This window comes from Sus scrofa, chromosome 15 (assembly GCF_054392235.1).
Source record: "Sus scrofa isolate SSC_HxYL_T2T_F1_AM1 chromosome 15, Sscrofa_HxYL_maternal_Yorkshire_Landrace_v2.0, whole genome shotgun sequence".
In the NCBI taxonomy this organism is placed as follows: Eukaryota; Metazoa; Chordata; class Mammalia; order Artiodactyla; family Suidae; genus Sus; species Sus scrofa.
In genome coordinates this window covers 133460903-133478695 of record NC_139397.1, presented here as the reverse complement: position 1 = coordinate 133478695, position 17793 = coordinate 133460903, and the positions used below count along the sequence as shown (strand labels likewise).

The 17793-nt window shown below is 44.1% G+C and overlaps 1 long non-coding RNA gene across 1 annotated transcript in view; it reads right to left on the bottom strand.

Moving 5' to 3' along the window:
* LOC146396135 (uncharacterized) overlaps positions 1–17793 on the bottom strand; it is a 173007-nt gene that overhangs the window by 17070 nt on the left and 138144 nt on the right. The window contains exons 4-5 of the long non-coding RNA XR_014829290.1: positions 11854–12153; positions 9248–9421 (exon numbers count right to left, since the gene is read on the bottom strand). This is a non-coding gene — a long non-coding RNA (uncharacterized LOC146396135). The remainder of the gene's footprint in view (positions 1–9247; positions 9422–11853; positions 12154–17793) is intronic.

Here is a 17793-nt window from a genome sequence, read left to right as displayed (position 1 = left end):
TTATTAAATCTCTTGTGCACACACATACTCCATCAAGATTCTCATCTTCCACATCACTTTCACTTGAAGTGGCTTGGCCCTGTTGAAATATTCTTACCCTTCTTTAAGGAGGTTTATATAGGAGTTCCTGTTGTGGTTCCAACTAGGAACCATGAGGTTGTGGGTTCGATCCCTGGTCTTGCTCAGTGGGTTAAGGACCCAGAGTTGCCATGAGCTGTGGTATATAGTTCTCAGACACGGCTCGGATCTGGCATTGTTGTGGCTGTGGTGTAGGCCAGCAGCCACAGCTCCAATTAGACCCCCAGCCTAGGAACCTCCATATCCTGCAGGTGCGGCCCTAAAAAGCAAAGAAAAAAGAAAAAAAGGAGGCTTGTACCAAGTCTTCTTTAAAATTATGGGGTTAGATCAACAAGCTAAATCTTTTACTACCAAGAATAAAACCTCTAGGGGAAACCAGAAAGCTATACATTCATGACCTTGGACTTGGCATTGGGTTCTTAGATTTAACACCAAAAGCATGAGCAATAGAAGAAAAAAAACAGGGAGTTCCCACTGTGGCTCAGTGAGTTACTAACCCAACTAGTATCCATGAGGATGCAGGTTTGATCTCTGGCTTTGCTCAGTGAGTTAAGGGTCTGGCATTGCTGTGATCTGTGATATAAGTCACAGATGTTGCTCAGATCTGGCGTTACTGTTGCTGTGGCTCTGCTGTAGGCCAGCAGCTGCAGCTCCGTTTCAACCCCAAGCCTGGGAACTTCCACATGCCACAGGTGCAGCCCTAAAAAGCAAAAATAAAAATAAAAAATACATTTAAAAATAAGTTGGACTTTATGAAAATTTAAAACATGTGCATCTAAGAACATTACCAAGAAAGGAAAAAACAACCTACAGAATGGGAGAAAATATTTGCAAATCCTTTATCTAGAAAGGGTCCAATATATAAGGAACTCCTACAACTGAACTACCCCCAAAAAAAACTCAATTTAAAAAATGGCAGAGAACTTAAATCGATATTTCTCCAAAGATATACAATGGCCAATAAGCACATGGAAAGATGTTCAATATCATTGGTCATTAAGCAAAGAAAATCAGAGTTGCAATGAAATACCACTTCAGACTCACTAGGATAGGTATAATAATGGCTGAAAAATGAAAGAAAAGAACATAAAAGTAACAAGTGTTAGAGAGGATGTGGAGAAATAGGAACATTCATATATTCCTATGGGAATTTAAAATGGTACAGCCACTGTGACAGTTCCTCACAAAGTTAAACATAGAATCACCTATGACCCAGCAAATTTACTCATAGGCATACACCCTAAAGAATTGAGAACAGGTACTCAAAAAAATACTTGTTCCTGAATGTATATGTCAGGGCTCTTCACAACAGTCAGAAGGTGGGGAAAAACCTGAATGTCATCAACAGTTGAATGGATAGACAAATTGTGGTATACACGTATTACTCACCCATAAAAAGGAATAAAGTACTGATACCTGCTACAATTTAGATGAACCTTGAAAACATACTCAGTAAAAGAAGCAGCTAAACACAAAAGGTTACGTCTTCTCTGAAACATCTGGAATAGGCAAATCCATAGAGACAGAAAGCAAATAACCAGTTCTTAGTGGATAGAGGAAAGTGGGAATGGGGAGTGATGACTTAGGGATACAGGATGTTCCTGGAGTGATGGAAAAGAATTGAAACTAGAGAGAGGTGGTGGTTCCAAGACACTGTGAAGGCACTAAGTGCCACCCAGTTGTAGACTTTATTTATTGATTTATTTATTTATTTATTTTTCTTTTTAGGGCCGCACTGGTGGCATATGGAAGCTCCCAGGCCAGGGGTCGACTCGGAGCTGCAGCTGCCGGCCCACACAACAGCTACAGCAACTCAGGATCTGACCCTGGTCTGTGACCTACACCACAGCTCAGGGCAACGCTGGATCCCTGACCCCCCGGGTGAGGCCAGGGATCAAACCTGCATCTTCATGGATACTAGTTGGATTTGTTTCTGCTGTACCACAATGAGAATTCCTACAAATTGTATGCTTTAAAATGGCTTTTTATATCATATGAACTTCATTTAATAATAATAATAAATAATATTTTAAAGCTATGGAGAAAGAACAGGCAATGTGTCTGTGAACTACTGGCAGACCCCACAGTGCTAGTCCAGAAAGACATAGCGGGGTCCCAACTTTGTTAGTGGTGTAGACTCCAGTGCTGACCACCTGGGTTAGGCTCCTGACTCTGCCTCTTGCTAATTGAATAACCTTGGGCAATTTACTTAGACTCCAGTGCCTAGGTTTTCATATCTGATATCATTATTATAAGATAACGGAAGGTCAAATCAGTTAATACACATGGAGTGCTTAGAGCCGACCTGATCTAGGATAAGCACTCAGTATACCTTAGTCTTCCTTGTTCCCGTAGGTTTAGGAATTTCGCTCTGCAGTTGTCACCTTCTGCCACACCTAACTCCACAGTGCCCTGCCACATTTATGTTGAAGTCAGGGTATATTTATGACATAGGTTAAGTATGGCCATGACCAAACTTGGCCCTGAGGGTATTTAAACTCTATGGAAGGATAGCTTCCATAAAAGCAAGAGAATTTTATGACAGCCCCTAGTTCTGCGACCAGAGTTGGAGTGGAAAGGATATAGGGGGAAATAACATATGGATAGACAATAGTCACATGAAAAGATGCTCATCATCTCTAACACATCACTAATTATTAGAGAAATGTGAATCAAAACTACAGTGATTTGAACTACTTTACACCAGTCCGAATGGCCATCATTAACAAGTCTACAAATGACAAGTGCTGGAGAGGGTGTAGGGAAAAGGGAGCCCTCCTACACTGCTGGTGGGAATGTAAATTGGTATAAGCACTTATGGAAAACAGTTTGGAGGTTCCTCAGAAAACTAAACCTAGAATTACCATATGATCCAGCAATCCCACTCCAAGGCATGTATCCAAATAAAACTGTAATTCAAAAAGATACATGCACCCCTATGTTCATTGAAGCACTATTCAAAATAGCCAAGACATGGAAACAACCTAAATGTCCATTGGCAGATGAATAGATTAAGATGTGGTACACATATACAACGGAATGCTACTCAGCCATAAAAAAAGAACAAAATAATGTCATTCTCAGCAACAGGGATACAGCTAGAGATTCTCATATTAAGTGAACTAAGTCAGAAAGAGAAAGAAATATACCGCATGATATCACATATATAAAATCTAAAATACGGCACAAATAAACCTATATGCAAAACAGAAACAGACTCACAGACAGAGAACACATTTGTGGTTGCCACGGGGGAGGAGGAAAGAGAGGGATGGACAAGGAGTTTGGGGTTGGTAGAGGCAAACTATTACATGTAGAATGCATAAGCAATTAGGTCCTACTGTGCAGCACAGGGAATTATATCCAGTCTCTTGGGATGGAACATGATGGAAGATAGTATGAGAAAAAGAATATATATATATGTATATGATTGGATCACTCTGCTGTACAGCAGAAATTGGCATAACATTGTAAATCAACTATACTCTAATAAAAAAAATGAGAGACATACTAAGACCATTTTTAAAAAGGAAAAAAGAAAATATATAGGGAAAATAATAGCAGGAGGAGGAAAAGCAGAGCTCTAGCTCTGCCAGTCTCTCGGGAACATCGAAGTGTGAGCCTCCCACAGTGTTTGGCTACATAAAATTGAATGGGTTTCTCCCTTGTAGCCGCCATCACCCCCACAGCTCTGGCCACAGATGATGCAAGAAAAATTATAACTGAGTTCTCTCCAACTTTAGGAATTTGCATATGGTTTCTGTAAAGCTGTTTCATTAATATTTTTATTTCAATAGACTTCCTTTCTTACTCCAATAAATTTTATTTTATAGGACATTTTATATGACTACTCAAGGTCAGGGACAGCAAACCATGGCCTGTCAGCCAAATCTGGCCAACCACCTGGTTTTTCAAATAAAGTTTTATTGTAGCACAGCCATGCCCATCTGTTTGCATATTGTCTGTGGCTGCTATTGTGTTCCAACAGCACAGTTAAGTAACTGCAATAGAGACCTTATGGCCTGCAAAGGCAAAAATGTTTACCAACTGGATCTTTGCATAAAAAATTTGTCCACCTCTTCTCTAAGTGAAAACCAGCATCATTTAACTAGAAGGAAGAAGTAAAAATTAATATGTTGGAAACAAGTTATTATTAAATTCCAGGTGGAGTCTGTTATTTTCACTCGATACAGTAAACTTCCATTCCATTTGTTCACTCATTATTTATTTAGTATTTCCTAAAGGCACTCTTCAAGATCCTAGGGACGCAGAGGCAAGCAAGATAAAAAGATCTGCGCTTTCATGGGGTTTATTCTAGTGGGGATTGATAGGCACTGAAAAAAAAAACTTTTCCTTTGAGGACTCAAAGGAGGAAAGTCATCAGGAACCAATAAATAAATAAAATGTGTTCATTAGCTCATCTAATAAGAAATTATGAGTCACATTATTGTGCATAGCAGAGAAAAACACAGAATCTTAGATACTATGTGTGATTGGGGATTGTGTGGATTTTCTAGTGCTCCTGGCAACACACGAAATAGACAGCCACCTTCTAATATCTATAAGCCTGGCCATCCTGAAGTCTTCTGAGCCTCGGGCCCTTGGACTCTGCAGCTGCCCACACCCTGGCTGACTGACCACCCCGCCTCCCCACGGTGATGGGGAAGGCCACAGTGCGGTTACTCACTGAAAACCACTGGACCAAATCAAAAGTCTCCTTCAGCTCAGAAAAAAAAAAACAGGAATTCCCCCAAGGAACCCCTGGCAGGCCTGAAAGTGGGAGAGCAAGTGACTGTGGTCCAGATTCCCCTCCTCCTTCTTGGTGTCTCTAGGGGATGCGCCAGGAGCAGAAACCTCTCTTCACAGAAAACAATGTGAGAAGCCCACATTTAGGCCAATCAGCTTGCATTAAAGATCTGTTGTTTCAGGCAGCTGATGTTTGTGAAACTGCACCCCACTGCCCCCGGTCAAGCACAGGTCCAGGGAGGAGAGGTAACTAGCGAGAGGTCATGCAGCCAGCCCCTGCAGGGCCCAGAGAGAGCCCCAGTCTCAGGCCCCCTGTTTCCCCCCCCCTCTTCCTTATTGTCCACTGCAGCCTCCTGTCCTCCCCATGGCCATCCTTTTGGCTGCTGGGCTTCCTCTGGGCCCCATGCCTGGCCCACGCCCCTCCAGGTCTCCTTCCTTCTGAGAATTGAAGATGCTGTCTCCTATCACATTTGTCAGCATCATCTCACAGCATCTTCATCCAGGTTCTTCCTTGCACACATCCCAAGACTGACCTCCCTCAACAGAGGGAGATTTTCTAGGCCCCTCCACAGCCCGGGGGAGCCTCTGTGGTGTCTTCATGAGTAGACCTTGTGGGCAATCAAGAAATGGGGCCACGCAGACCCCAGGAACAGCTCATGTGTGTGTGTGTGTTCTGTGGAGATGCTGCTGAACACTGGGAACAGCAGTGTTGGGATGGGTGGTTTAGACAGGGTGAGGAAGCAGCTGACCATGTCCCTAGACCCCACTCTAGCTGGCCTAGAGGAGGGAATTCATGACTCTCTGTGCCCAGAGAGAGCTTCCTCAGCCTTTCTGGAGGATGGGACATGCTCTCCCACTCACCCCACCCCAGTGAGAACTCCAACTTCTTCCCCAGAGAGTTGCAGAAGCTGCTTTCTGATAATCCAATGACTAATTACTTCTCCACTATTCACCCATGGCCTGAACCTCAAATAAATCCTTTGGAAAATAGAAAATGGACTTAACACATATAAAATCAGGGGGTTAAATGCCCTTCAATGGGATCCAGCAAAAGGATGATCTGGCTAAGGGTGGATGACTGCCTGATAATGAATGAGCCAGGAATTTTAAACCCAGTCTCCTGCATCAGGACCCATGGGATGTGTGTTTTAAATCTAGATTCCTCAGACCAGAGCTCTTTATGTGGTCTCAGAAATCCATATTTTGTCCAGCTCCTCAGTAAGTTGTGTACAACATGGACCAGACAAAGCCTAGTCCCGTGTCTATCAGAGAACAGGTGAGCTTCTTGTAACCTCTGTTTTCTTCTCTGTAAAAGCCAATTGCCCAGCTTCTTTTACTTCTGGAGATTTTGCCATTTACAATGCCCTTTCATCTACATGGGACTACCACCATCAGAGAGGCAGACCATGCCAAGGGCCTGAGGTCCAGAGGGCAGGGGAGCAGCGGGAAGAGGGTATGGATGCTGGATGGTTGAAGAAGCTGCCTAAGAGAAGCTGCTTAACCCAGTCACAGCTAGAGGAAGAATGATGCCTAGGAAGACAAGAAGAACCCACCAAGAGATTACTGGACAGGAATAGCTAAGATGTCAGGAGCCATGAGAACTGAGGTTACCTCAGTAGGAGAGGGTGCTTTCCTAGGGAAAGGAGGGGTGGATGATGGGATAGATGATGAAAGGTGAGAGGCAGGAAAAGAAAGAAGCCCAGAGCTGAAGTGGTTGGAGTAGCTGGAGTGACTGGAGGGCCTCAGGCCTGGCAGGCTTCTCAGGAAGCTTAATGAACTACTATTCTCCCATGGAAAGGCGTGGCTGCCCTGGGAAGGGTGTGAAGAGGTCACAGTTCCTGAAGGAGACATCTGTCATTCTGCATCTGTTTCCAGCCAAGCTGAGCAGGAAAGCCATCACAGCTGGGATGGCTGTGAGCCCAGGGATCAGACATGGGAAGTGATGGTGGCATGAATCAGCTGGGAAGAGAGAGAGGAGAAGATGGCCAAGAAATGACCGACCCCCACCCCCACTAGTGATCTGCTTTATGGTTCCTTTATCTACTCTGTCCCAATATCCAGAAGCAACAAAGCTACTCCTATCCCTCACCTGACAGAATTCCTTCTTAAGACCCACTGCCAATCTGCCCACCCAGCTGAAGCAACTCCAAGGAGGGGGTGAGAATACCTTTGGCCTTTGAGAACTGGGCTAAGGAGCATGATGCAATATTGAAGGAATACAGAATGGGTAATGGGATGGCCTTAATGTACATATTTAACGTCACATGACAGAGAAACATTATACTTGTAGGACAAGACATCCTCAGAAGCCATCAGATCTTAACAGAATCCTCTTCAAAGATGTAACCTTTTGCAGGATAGAGATTTCTCAAAAAACTGAAAATTGAACTACCATATGACCCAGCAATTCCACTCCTGGGTATATATCTGAAAAACACAAAAACACTTATTCAGAAAGACATATGAGCCTCAATATTCCTAAAAGCATTATTTACCAAGATATGAAAGCACCCTAAGTGCTCATCAACAGATGAATGAATAAAGAAAATGTATGTATACAATGGAATACTACTTAGTCATAAAAAAGAAAGACATTTACCATTTGCAACAACATGGGTGGACTTGGAGGGCATTATGCTAAGTGAAATGTCAGACAGAGAAAAACAAATACTGTATAATATCACTTATACCTGGAATCTAAGAAATACAGCAAACAGGTGAATATAACAAAAAAAAAAAAGAAGCAGACTCACCAATATAGAAAACAAACTAATGGTTACCAGTGAGGAGGGTGAAGGTGGGAGGGGCAAAATAGGATTGACGATTAAGGGATACAGACTAATATGTACAAAATAAATAAGCTACAAGGATATATTGCACAGCATAGATAATGTAGCCACTATTTTATAATAACTGTAAAAGGGGAGTTCCTATTGTGGCTCAGTGGTTAACTAGGAATCCGACTAGGAACCATGAGGTTGCGGGTTCAATCCCTGGCCTTGCTCAGTGGGTTAAGGATCTGGCATTGCCATGAGCTGTGGTGTAGGTCGCAGACACGGCTCAGATCCCGAGTTACTGTGGCTCTTGGCGTAGGCTGGCGGCTACAGCTCCAATTAGACCCCTAGCCTGGGAACGTCCATGTGCCGCGGATGCAGCCCTAGAAAAGATTAAATAAATAAATAAATAAATAAATATTTTTTAAAAAATAAAAATAATAAATGGAGTATAACCTAAAAATTGTAAGTCACTCTATTGTACAGCTATAACTCATATAATATTGTACGGCAACTTTACTTTAATAAAAAAACAAAATAAAAGATATCTTTCAGTCTCCCAACTTCCACTGTGGCTATCCCCCCTCTCCTCTTTCTTGTCTTCTCTAAATATGAAGAATGCCTAATTACAGCCTTTGGTATAATATCACTCACCCCATCAGAAGGAGGACGGTCACGATTGACTGTACTCCTCTGTCTTTCTTCCCCTGCACCTGGACCTCTCAGAGCAACATTCTGGCTCTGGGATGGACCAGTGTTCCCAGAAAGGGGGGGAGGGAAAATACAAAGACCCCAAACCACGGTTTTGGATGTCTGTGCCAGATTTGACACACCAAAATCAAGGACAGGTGGGAGACTCAGCCTCTGATCTGCTTTGCCAAGGAACCTTGGATTCACCCTTGGGCAGACCCTGGGAGGAGTAGCCTGGCAGATGATGCAAGCACACATTCATCCCTCCAGCTCCCTGAGGCCTACTCACAAATGCCCTATGGGTGCCTGCTTTGTCTTGCTCACCACTCCCCTCCTATATCTCTAAGATTTGTACCTGTGCTCCAACAGCTTCCCACCTCAGGCACCGTATCCCTCTGCCCCCTGGGCTTTTTCCAGCTTCAGGAACATGATTTACCCACATGCGGAGCAGGTTGAAAGCACTCGGGAGTTCATGCTCCAAGAGCAACTCGTGAGATGGATAAACAGTTGGTAGATAAACATCCTGCCTTCCTCATGTGGTGGGTGCCTCCCCATCAGGATTGACCCCAGCTGCTCACACAAGCAACCTGCTCGTTAACGCCACCCTTTACTGACTTTCCTCCCTTCCCGGTCCCACTTTTCCTCTTCCTTACCATGCTTCCTGGAATCACCTCATAAATCAGCTCTTACACCCACATCATTGATTCAAGGTATGCTTTGGGGAAAACATAAACTAAGATAGTCTAGGGCCAAAAGAATGAACTATGGGAACTATTCACCTCCTCTGAAAGGAGCCTATTACCATATACCCCTATTGGCAGCGCCAGGTCAACCGCCAACCATCAAAGATAGAGAGTGCAAGAGCGGAGTGGGAACTGGGCCACCTTGTAGACATTACTCAGCTCCAGAACTCCCAAGTACACAGAGGGGTCTGTTCATTTCCTCTAGACCAATATTACCTGGCATAGAAAGGCAGAGCCATCTTGTACAAGGCAAGCAAAAAGTGTTCTGAGAAGCTGAGTCAAACTCAAGGCATGACTTCTGTTCATTAGTGCCTTCTCTTAGGGTGTCCAGCTCTGTCTGTCCCAGACCCTGCAAAAACTTAGGAGCAAGTTCCAGAAAACCCTGGCAACCTGGAAAACACAAAACAGTGAGCATGGGTTAAGGGAATTTTGTGTTGCTTAGAAAGAAAAGAAACATCTTGAACTGCTTTCCAAAGCACCCCAAATGTGAAACCAGCCTGTAGCCACAAACACCATCCTTCCCAACATACAGCACATGGCCCCTCTCCTGAGCACTTGGGATGCCTGCTCCCCACACCTCCCTTCCTCTTCTCACTCATCTTTCTCACCAGTTGACCTTTCCTCTCAGCCCACCCCAGCCACTTGGCCACTAAACCACAGGAGATGAGGCAGGATTGCAAGGGAAAAGCTGGGAGCAGGCTGGGTGGCCAGAGGGTGAGCAATCCCAGCAGGGAGGCCATGGAGGGGAGGTGAGTTCCCAACACTCAAGCCTAGAGCTGAAGGGGGCGGGCTGGGCTGAGGGCGAGGGTGACTCTCCTTGATTCTGAAACCCTTGTGTATTTTCAAGGAAATTTTATCCATATGTTTCTGATTCATTTACACTTAACTCATCAAGATGTTATTTGGTAAGAGCTATTTGAAGTCCAAGAAGCCTTATAACAGCCTATTTAATGAGCCCAAAGAGCTTTTTCACTTTCTTTTATTTTTTAAGAAGGGGGTGGGATCTTTTTTTCCCCCTTTTTTCTCTCCAAAAAAGCAAGCTGTCATATCCTGTAAAGTGATTCAGGCCTATGAAACACAAATCTTTGGAAAAATCATGAGACAGGAAAACAAAAGTCCAGGTATTGAGCTCTGATCTGCCCTGACCTGGGTGATCTTCTCTAGATGGCTCACCTTCTCAGAGCTTGTTCAATCATATAGTCTCCTTATATGGCAGAGAAAGATCCTTAAAACCGGAGGAAACTTACAGCAATGAATTTTCTTAAATTCCTATCTTCTATATTTCCCATCACTTCCCCCACCCTCTTGCCCTGATTTCAGTAAGGTAAATTCTGTTCTGAATGAAAATTTCCAAGATAAAGAGAAATTGGAAGGAATAAGTGTGGCAGAGGCCAAAAGCAATTATTTAATGCACATTATAGCTTTAGTCTCCAAAGTCAACTGAACATCAGACAGAATAAGAAGACATGGGATGAAAGAGGGAACCACCAGATAAAAATAGAGGCAGGAAAAACTAACCATGAGGAACATGAAGTACCAGGTTATCAACCAAGGAAACTAGAATCTCCCTTCCTGCACATCCTAACTGGAAGTCAGACTCACCTTCTCCTTATTGCATTGCTGACCTACGAAGCTGAAAATTAGCTGCCCTTTCTGGAGGCAGGAAAATAGGCAAGTTGACCTTCAGAGGACCCTTGCTCACCCAAAGACTCTTACAATTTGCCCATTAGCCCAGCTTAGCCCAGCCAGAGTTCACGAAGAACAGAGGGTCATTATGTCTTTCTGTTAAGACCACGGACTCCAAGGGATGCAAAGGTCAGATGCCTCAGGGCAGCCCACAGTTGCTAGTGCTTTGTCATTCAGGGTGAGCACAAAGCCCAAAGACTAACTGTGGCTCTCCCAGCTGGTGAACCTAGCCCCCAGCCTTTCTCCTTCATTCAGCATGGCAGCAACTGGGCTGCTTTGATTATTCTGGTTACTGAGCAAACAGTTGAGGTACCACGAAAGAGGGCAGCAGTTTAGATGCTGGATGACTTCATCTACTTAGAGTGGGGGTGGGGAAACAGAAGGCCTCTTTGTGCAAGTTAATGTCAGTGTCCATAGAATTCCAGATCCAGAGACTCTCATTGCTTACTGAATATCTAACTCTATTCACCCCCACCGCAAACATAAGATATAGTCCTGCATCATTTTTCCCCTCTCACACTGAAGTTCCAGTTTATGGATGGAACAACTCCTCTGTTGATCAATGCATCTTTATTGAATAATTAGGGAGAGAGAGAGAGAAATGAGAAGAGAGACAGTGAAGTAGAGAGAAGAGAAGGTTTTCAAAACAGAAACCTCAGTCTTTTTGCAAACTAATCTTAGAAGTGACAACCCACTGCTTTTATCCGTTAGAAGCAAGTTGATACATCCATGCTTAAGGCAAGGGAATTACACAACGGTGTGAATACCAGGACACAGGGACCCTTGTGAGTCACCCTGGATGCTGCCTGCTATATACCACTAGGTTAGAAGTCAGGGAATGTGCATCCTAGCTGTTTTAGCCTCTGCCATTTTCAGGTATGAGACTTCTGGGACCTCCCTTCTATCTGCAAAGTGAATGAGTTAAGACGGCTTTTCAATCCCTAAGAGCCACAACTTGGTGCCACTGAGGAGTGGTTGATAGACACCTCAGGTGACTAAGTGCCCTGGAAAGTCAACTATCCCCCACCTCCTAATGGAAAATCCTTTTCTCAGCCCATACACCTCAACCTCCTATTATGATAGCCCTCCTAGGGAGGACACCACTTCTTCCAATCACATTCTTGCCACCTTCTCACCTGGAGTCCAACCTCCATCCATTCCACTGAAGCCTTGTCCCTTCTCATCTATGTCTAGTCTCATTGGTACCAGGGGACAGCTTCTCCAGGCTTATCTAATAACCTTTACATAGTTTGAATGTGGAGACCATGGGCCCTTGGGTGTCTGGGTGAGATGACTTCCCACTAACCAGGCAGATCAGTGGTGTTTACTGCAGGCTTGAAGAGGACATGCTCAGCTGACCACTTCCACATGGTTCATTCTCCTACTGACTTGGCTTGCAGTCCTTTTTGACCATGGACCAATAGTCCAGAAAGATCCTGAAAGAGACAGAGAAAACTACAAGGAATTAAGAAAACAGAGGACGAGGAGGAGGTTATTTGACACTGAATTGACACTGTGCTTAGTACCTAACACATCATCATATTGACCCTTCCCAGCAGATCTTTGTGAAGATCATTACCCTTACTTTGTATCAGAGGGGACTCGGGCTCAGTATCCACATCTGGACTGTGTCAGTGTCAAGATCAAGCCCATGTCTGTTTTACATTATGCCTTCAACCACTCTTAAGGCTTGCTTCACAGTACTGTAGGTTAGTTTAGGGTGGAGCAAATAATTTCTTTAACCAATAAAAGACAGCATTGTCAGAATCCTGTAAGGGTAAATGGGCAAGGGCCACAAGAGGTGACTTCTTTTATTTCAACTTGTGGGCAGTTATCCTCCTGATGCCCTCTGTGAACCAAAGTTTCTGTTTTAGGAACTAGACATCATAAGGACTGTAGATGCATCAGGGAAACATAAGAGGTAAGACAGTTTAGACCCCACAGGTAGCTGGGACTCAGGACCTCATCCAGGGGAGTGGGTCCATTCTGACCCCTATTCTCCTCTCCCAAAGCCATGTGCTAGAAGAGAATGCCATCGGGCCACTCAAGGCTGGGACAGGTAGACACTCAGCCTCACTTTCTACTTCTCTCTTGTCTTCCTCATGATCCAGGGGCCTCCTAGGTCTGGGAGGAGAAGGCATCTCTTCTGGAGCCAAGTTCTTTCTGGACTGTATGCACCTGGCTAGAGACGACCAGCTGGGTGAGGGTAGAAGCAGAGTTCATAAATGACCTATGAAACACATAAGAATAGTAAGATTTTGATAGTTCCTCACAGCCTCTCTGAGTCTCTCTTCCTTGGCTTTGAAAGGGGAGTCTGAGAACTACCCACCAAGGCCAATTTTGCTTGGGGTCAGCTGCTTTCTCCCCCTTATAACCCAGGACCTGCCAAAGCTCATAAGAGTGACTCATTGATGATCACAGCTGCCCCAGAACTAACTGCATACTTCTCTTTCCTCCTGCCACACTGACCCAATGCCAAACCCTGCCTCCAAGGGCAGAGAATGGGTTTATTCCTCAACAGTTAAGCCATGAGTCCCTTCCAGTGGATCAAAGATCTTGAAGTACCAAGAGTCCAATATGTTCACTACAATTACAAAGCAGCCATCACTGTAGGCACTGTATTCCACTTGAGGCAAGGATTATGTCATTTAATTCTCACAATAACCCTATGAGGATAGCTGTTTTTTATTCCCCCCCACCCACCCGCCCCAGCCCTTCACAACTGAGAATACTGAGACTCCAGGAGACTAAGAAACTTGCTTAAAGTGACACAGCTAAAGTTATTGAACCAGGGTTTGGATGTGGATTAGGATTTGGACCCAGGTAGGCTGACCCCCTCAACTGCCCCTCCATGAGGCCCATGATGTTCCACAGTCTCAGTAAGTGCAGTGGCAAGTAGCTCATCCTGATTTGGAAGGATGAAGCTGTGACTTACTCAGCAGTTGTCTTTCAGAACAAGCTCCACCAGGCAGACCATGCTCTCCCAAGATCAGGTATCAAACTGGTCCAAGGATATAAGAGATGGGGACCCCTTCACCACCCCTCTTTCTGGGGTAGGACCATCAGAGAACAGCTTTCTGCTGGAAAGTCAGCAGCTCTCTCTCATAACCCATACCTTTTCTTTCAGGGAGTCCCCAACTTTTCTTGCCAGGCAGGATGACAAGAGGGACAAGAGGGTAATGCGTTCTCCACTTGGAAACAAGAGTCCCACCTCTCCACTTGTCTTAGGGCTCACCTCAAACCCATTGCTTAGAGTTTGTGACTTGAGAACCAGAAGGAAGGGGGAGGAGCAGGCATCTGCACACTTGGCTGTGAAGCTACCATCTCTCCAATAGGACATCTGGACTATACAGTCTCTAAGGTGCCATTAGATGTGCCCCTAATCATATCAATGCAGGAGCTCATGAGGAGGGCAAATCTGGAAAGGAGGATGCACACTGAAATTACTTACACATGCAGAGTTTTGAGCTGTCAGGAGCCTTAGGACTCACGCAAGTAGAGTTCTTTCATTTCACACATGAGGAAAATTAATTCTAGAGGATTGCTTTTGAAACCCTTTGCTGGTTAAGCTACTTCACACATGTGTACACTAGGTCTTCCACTACTGCAACCTGGAACTCATCACAACCTCCTGTGAAGCTTTGAGCTGGAAGTTCTAGTGGCAACTCTTTGATCCAGGAATATTTGTGTTTGAAGAAGAAGCAATCTAGAAAGATGAGAAGATTCTGAGACAAGAGATCATATGATTTATTTTCTAAACTGGTAGACATTTGAGAAGGAAAAGGAGGAGGGCAAACCAGGAGAAACTGGGACATCTGCCACCCTAACCATAAGAGATCTTTGGGTCTTTCTTGGGGAGAAGGATGAGCAACATGTAAGATAGAGCTGAGCTTCAGAAGGCCTGGGCTAGCTTATCCATTCCAGTGGTAGACATTTCCGGAACACCAGGACTGTGGCAAACAGGTAAGAAGCCGCACACACACAAACTAGATTTTGGTGGTTCATCTCCTACTACCAACTAATGTGCCTTTCACAGCCCACTGCCCCTCTCCAGGTCTTATTTTCATCTTCAGAAAATGAAAGAGTTGAACCACATCACCTCTGAGACCCCTCCCTTTGAGCTGCAGTGTCTAAGACTCGGTGGGACCTCTGGCTGAGAAAGGGAGTCCCAGCACAGCAGTATCCCCCCTTGCCAGCCCAGTGCACTAACCAGCAGAACACATGGCCTGGCCCCTCTCAGGCTCCCTAGGCCCTACCCTTACCCAGCCTGCTCCAGCCCTACACTACACGTGTTGTTGCTCCTCCTGTTGGTATATAGGAACATACTAGGATAACCCTAGGAAAAGAACTGCAACACACACACACACACACACACACACACATACACAAACACACAAGCTTCAGGATCCTAACAAATATTAAAAGCCACAACATTCAAACAAGTGCAAAGGATACGCCAAGAATCCTCTGGCACAGCCCTCTGTGAAACACCTGGTCATGTTTAACCCAAGCTGAAAACATGATTTCCACGTGAGACTCCTGGCAGGAGTGGTCAGAGACAGACTGGACACCCTCAGCAGGGGCCAGGCTAGACAGAGTCACCCCATCTCCTCCTAGGGGACAGGTTCCACCCCTGTTAGGCAGCAGGTGACAAAGAGGGAGCGTGCAAGCACTCCAGCTCTTGGCCATGGCCTTGCTTCAGATGCACTCTTAACCTAAGCCCTGCTACCACCTCCCTGGGAGTCAGCAGATGGGGAAACAGAAGGGAGATGGCTGGTTGGGCCCATTGGCTTTCCATGGAGGACCTCAGCCTAATAGAAGTTGTCATGTGTCAGCTTAGGGCATGAGCAGAGCCCGCCCGGGCAGCAGCTGCTCCAGCGGCCCTGGGCCAAAATGGTGCTCACGTGAGGAGGGGTGTGTGTGAGTTCATTACGAAGAGCAGGCCCAGCTTGGAGGCTGGACAGAGGATGGAGCCCAGGACCTGTAGCCTGAAAACAATCAAACAGCAGAGGAAGGTGAGAGGGACTCTAAGCATAAATTCAATGTCTTCTTTAACCAGTGTTTTTAGATCCTGGTGTTAATGATGCTGCCTCTCAGATATGGTGAGTGAGAGAACAGGAAGGGCCAGGACACACAGAACCCACTGTAAGCTTGGGTCAACTCTTCTAAAAATCCCAGGTCTGTGAGTCTTTTGGATTAAAGGGATGATGGTGCCCAACCCTCTCATTCTACAAATGAGTAATCTGACACCAGAGATGTTCCAGGGACTCTTCCAACATGGTTCAGCTGGTAGAGCCTGAGTCACCCAGCCCAAAATGTTGCTTTGCACAGTGTTCTTTTCTCCCCTTCTTCCCAGTAAGATGCATAAATGTCATAATAAAGTCAGCCATGAACTTATTCATTTAATCTCTGTTCAAAGTATCACATATTTTTAAAATCTTTATAAATCTCAAATAGTATGTTATTTCAAGTAATAATACTAAATATGGCAATGTGGTATAATCCAGAAACAATTCTACGTAAAATAGTTATAGAGGTGTAGAAATATGTTAAAAAATATTTGTCATAAGTATATCATATTTTACCAAATGTTGAATTTTCTTTATAACTGACCAAAACATCTAAAACCTCCAGTTCCCCCAAAGTCGTATTTGAATATATGGTACATGGATCTTTTTATGATCTATATTTCTCTCATGCATGAAGTCCTAAGTTCTAGTGATCATAAAATTGTAAATTTCTCTGTTGGAGAGAATCAGAAAAAAAGTTTTTAGTTTTTGTGAGAAATAAAGAAAGTTAAATTGTTACAGGAAGGTTGAGGATTTTGCATTGAAATCACAGAAGAGAGAACAGAGGCTGAGGGCAAAGTATTTTATTTTATTTTATTTTATTAAGAACAGTTAAGATCCATCCTCTTATATTTTATATTTATATTTAACTATAGATATAATGTTATACAGAAGATCTCTAGAAGGTAATCTTCTTTTTTAAAAGAAACTTTATGCCTACTGGGGGCAAAGTTCTAAATCTCTTAGGGCTTTCCTGAAGAGAGCATTAGGAGGAAGGGAGCTGATGGGCAGAGTGTGGACAAATCTAAGACTTTGAAACTCCATGTGTTGAGAAGGAGGCTTGAGAATGACCCACCTAGCTCTTCTGAGCAAGCTCAGTAAAATTTAACTGAAGCACTCAAACATTCCACCTTACTGGTCCTCCTGGGCCCACTGTGCTTTCAGAGATTGCATTAGCATCCTCAGTTGTAAGATCACATTGGCCATTTGTGTAGAGAGCAGATGCAGAAAACATGATGTAGCATGCTCATTATCGGTAGCAAAGCAAAATGATTGTCAAGCCTGTCATTAAAACAGCAGGGGAGCAAAGTCCTGAAAAGTTCTTACAAACAAGGGAGAGAAATGGGAATTAAATGGATATACTATACCATGAGGATGTGTAAAAATGTCTTTAGCATAGACAGAGCTCTACAAAAGGGTGCCACCTTTTATTTCAGTGAGTGTATTTATTCATTACTTAGTCCTTGGTGGATAGTCTTGTAACCCCAGAGCCCCACACTTTACTTGTTTTCATTCAAACCCTTAAATACCTTAATAGTAAATTAATAAATTTTCTTACTCTGTTTTTTGTTTGTTTGTTTTTTTCAGAAAACTTGCCTTCTTCTTAAAGGAAATAAGGACACATATCACACTCATTCAGACACACACATACACACATACACACAACTAAGAAAGATCAGGATTGTGACTGATCAAAAACCAATCTGGATAATTAAAAAATGGCAAAGACTTCAGGCTGATGGTTTCCATGACCTGAAGTGAGATGTGATCCAAGCAACATTGTGACTAGGTGGCTAGTTTACTGGGCTGGTAGTAGTTTTAACTACCTCTTTAGTTTGAAAGACATAAGAGTAATGCTAGTGTTAAACTCCTCGGAGGGCTTTAAAAAATGGGCTGGTTATCTCTGGAAGAAAAGGAAGGAAATGAATTCATAAATCTAGAAAGCCAGGCAGTGTGGTGGAGTGGAAAACACAGCACACTGGAGCTACAGATCTGAAAATGATTTTC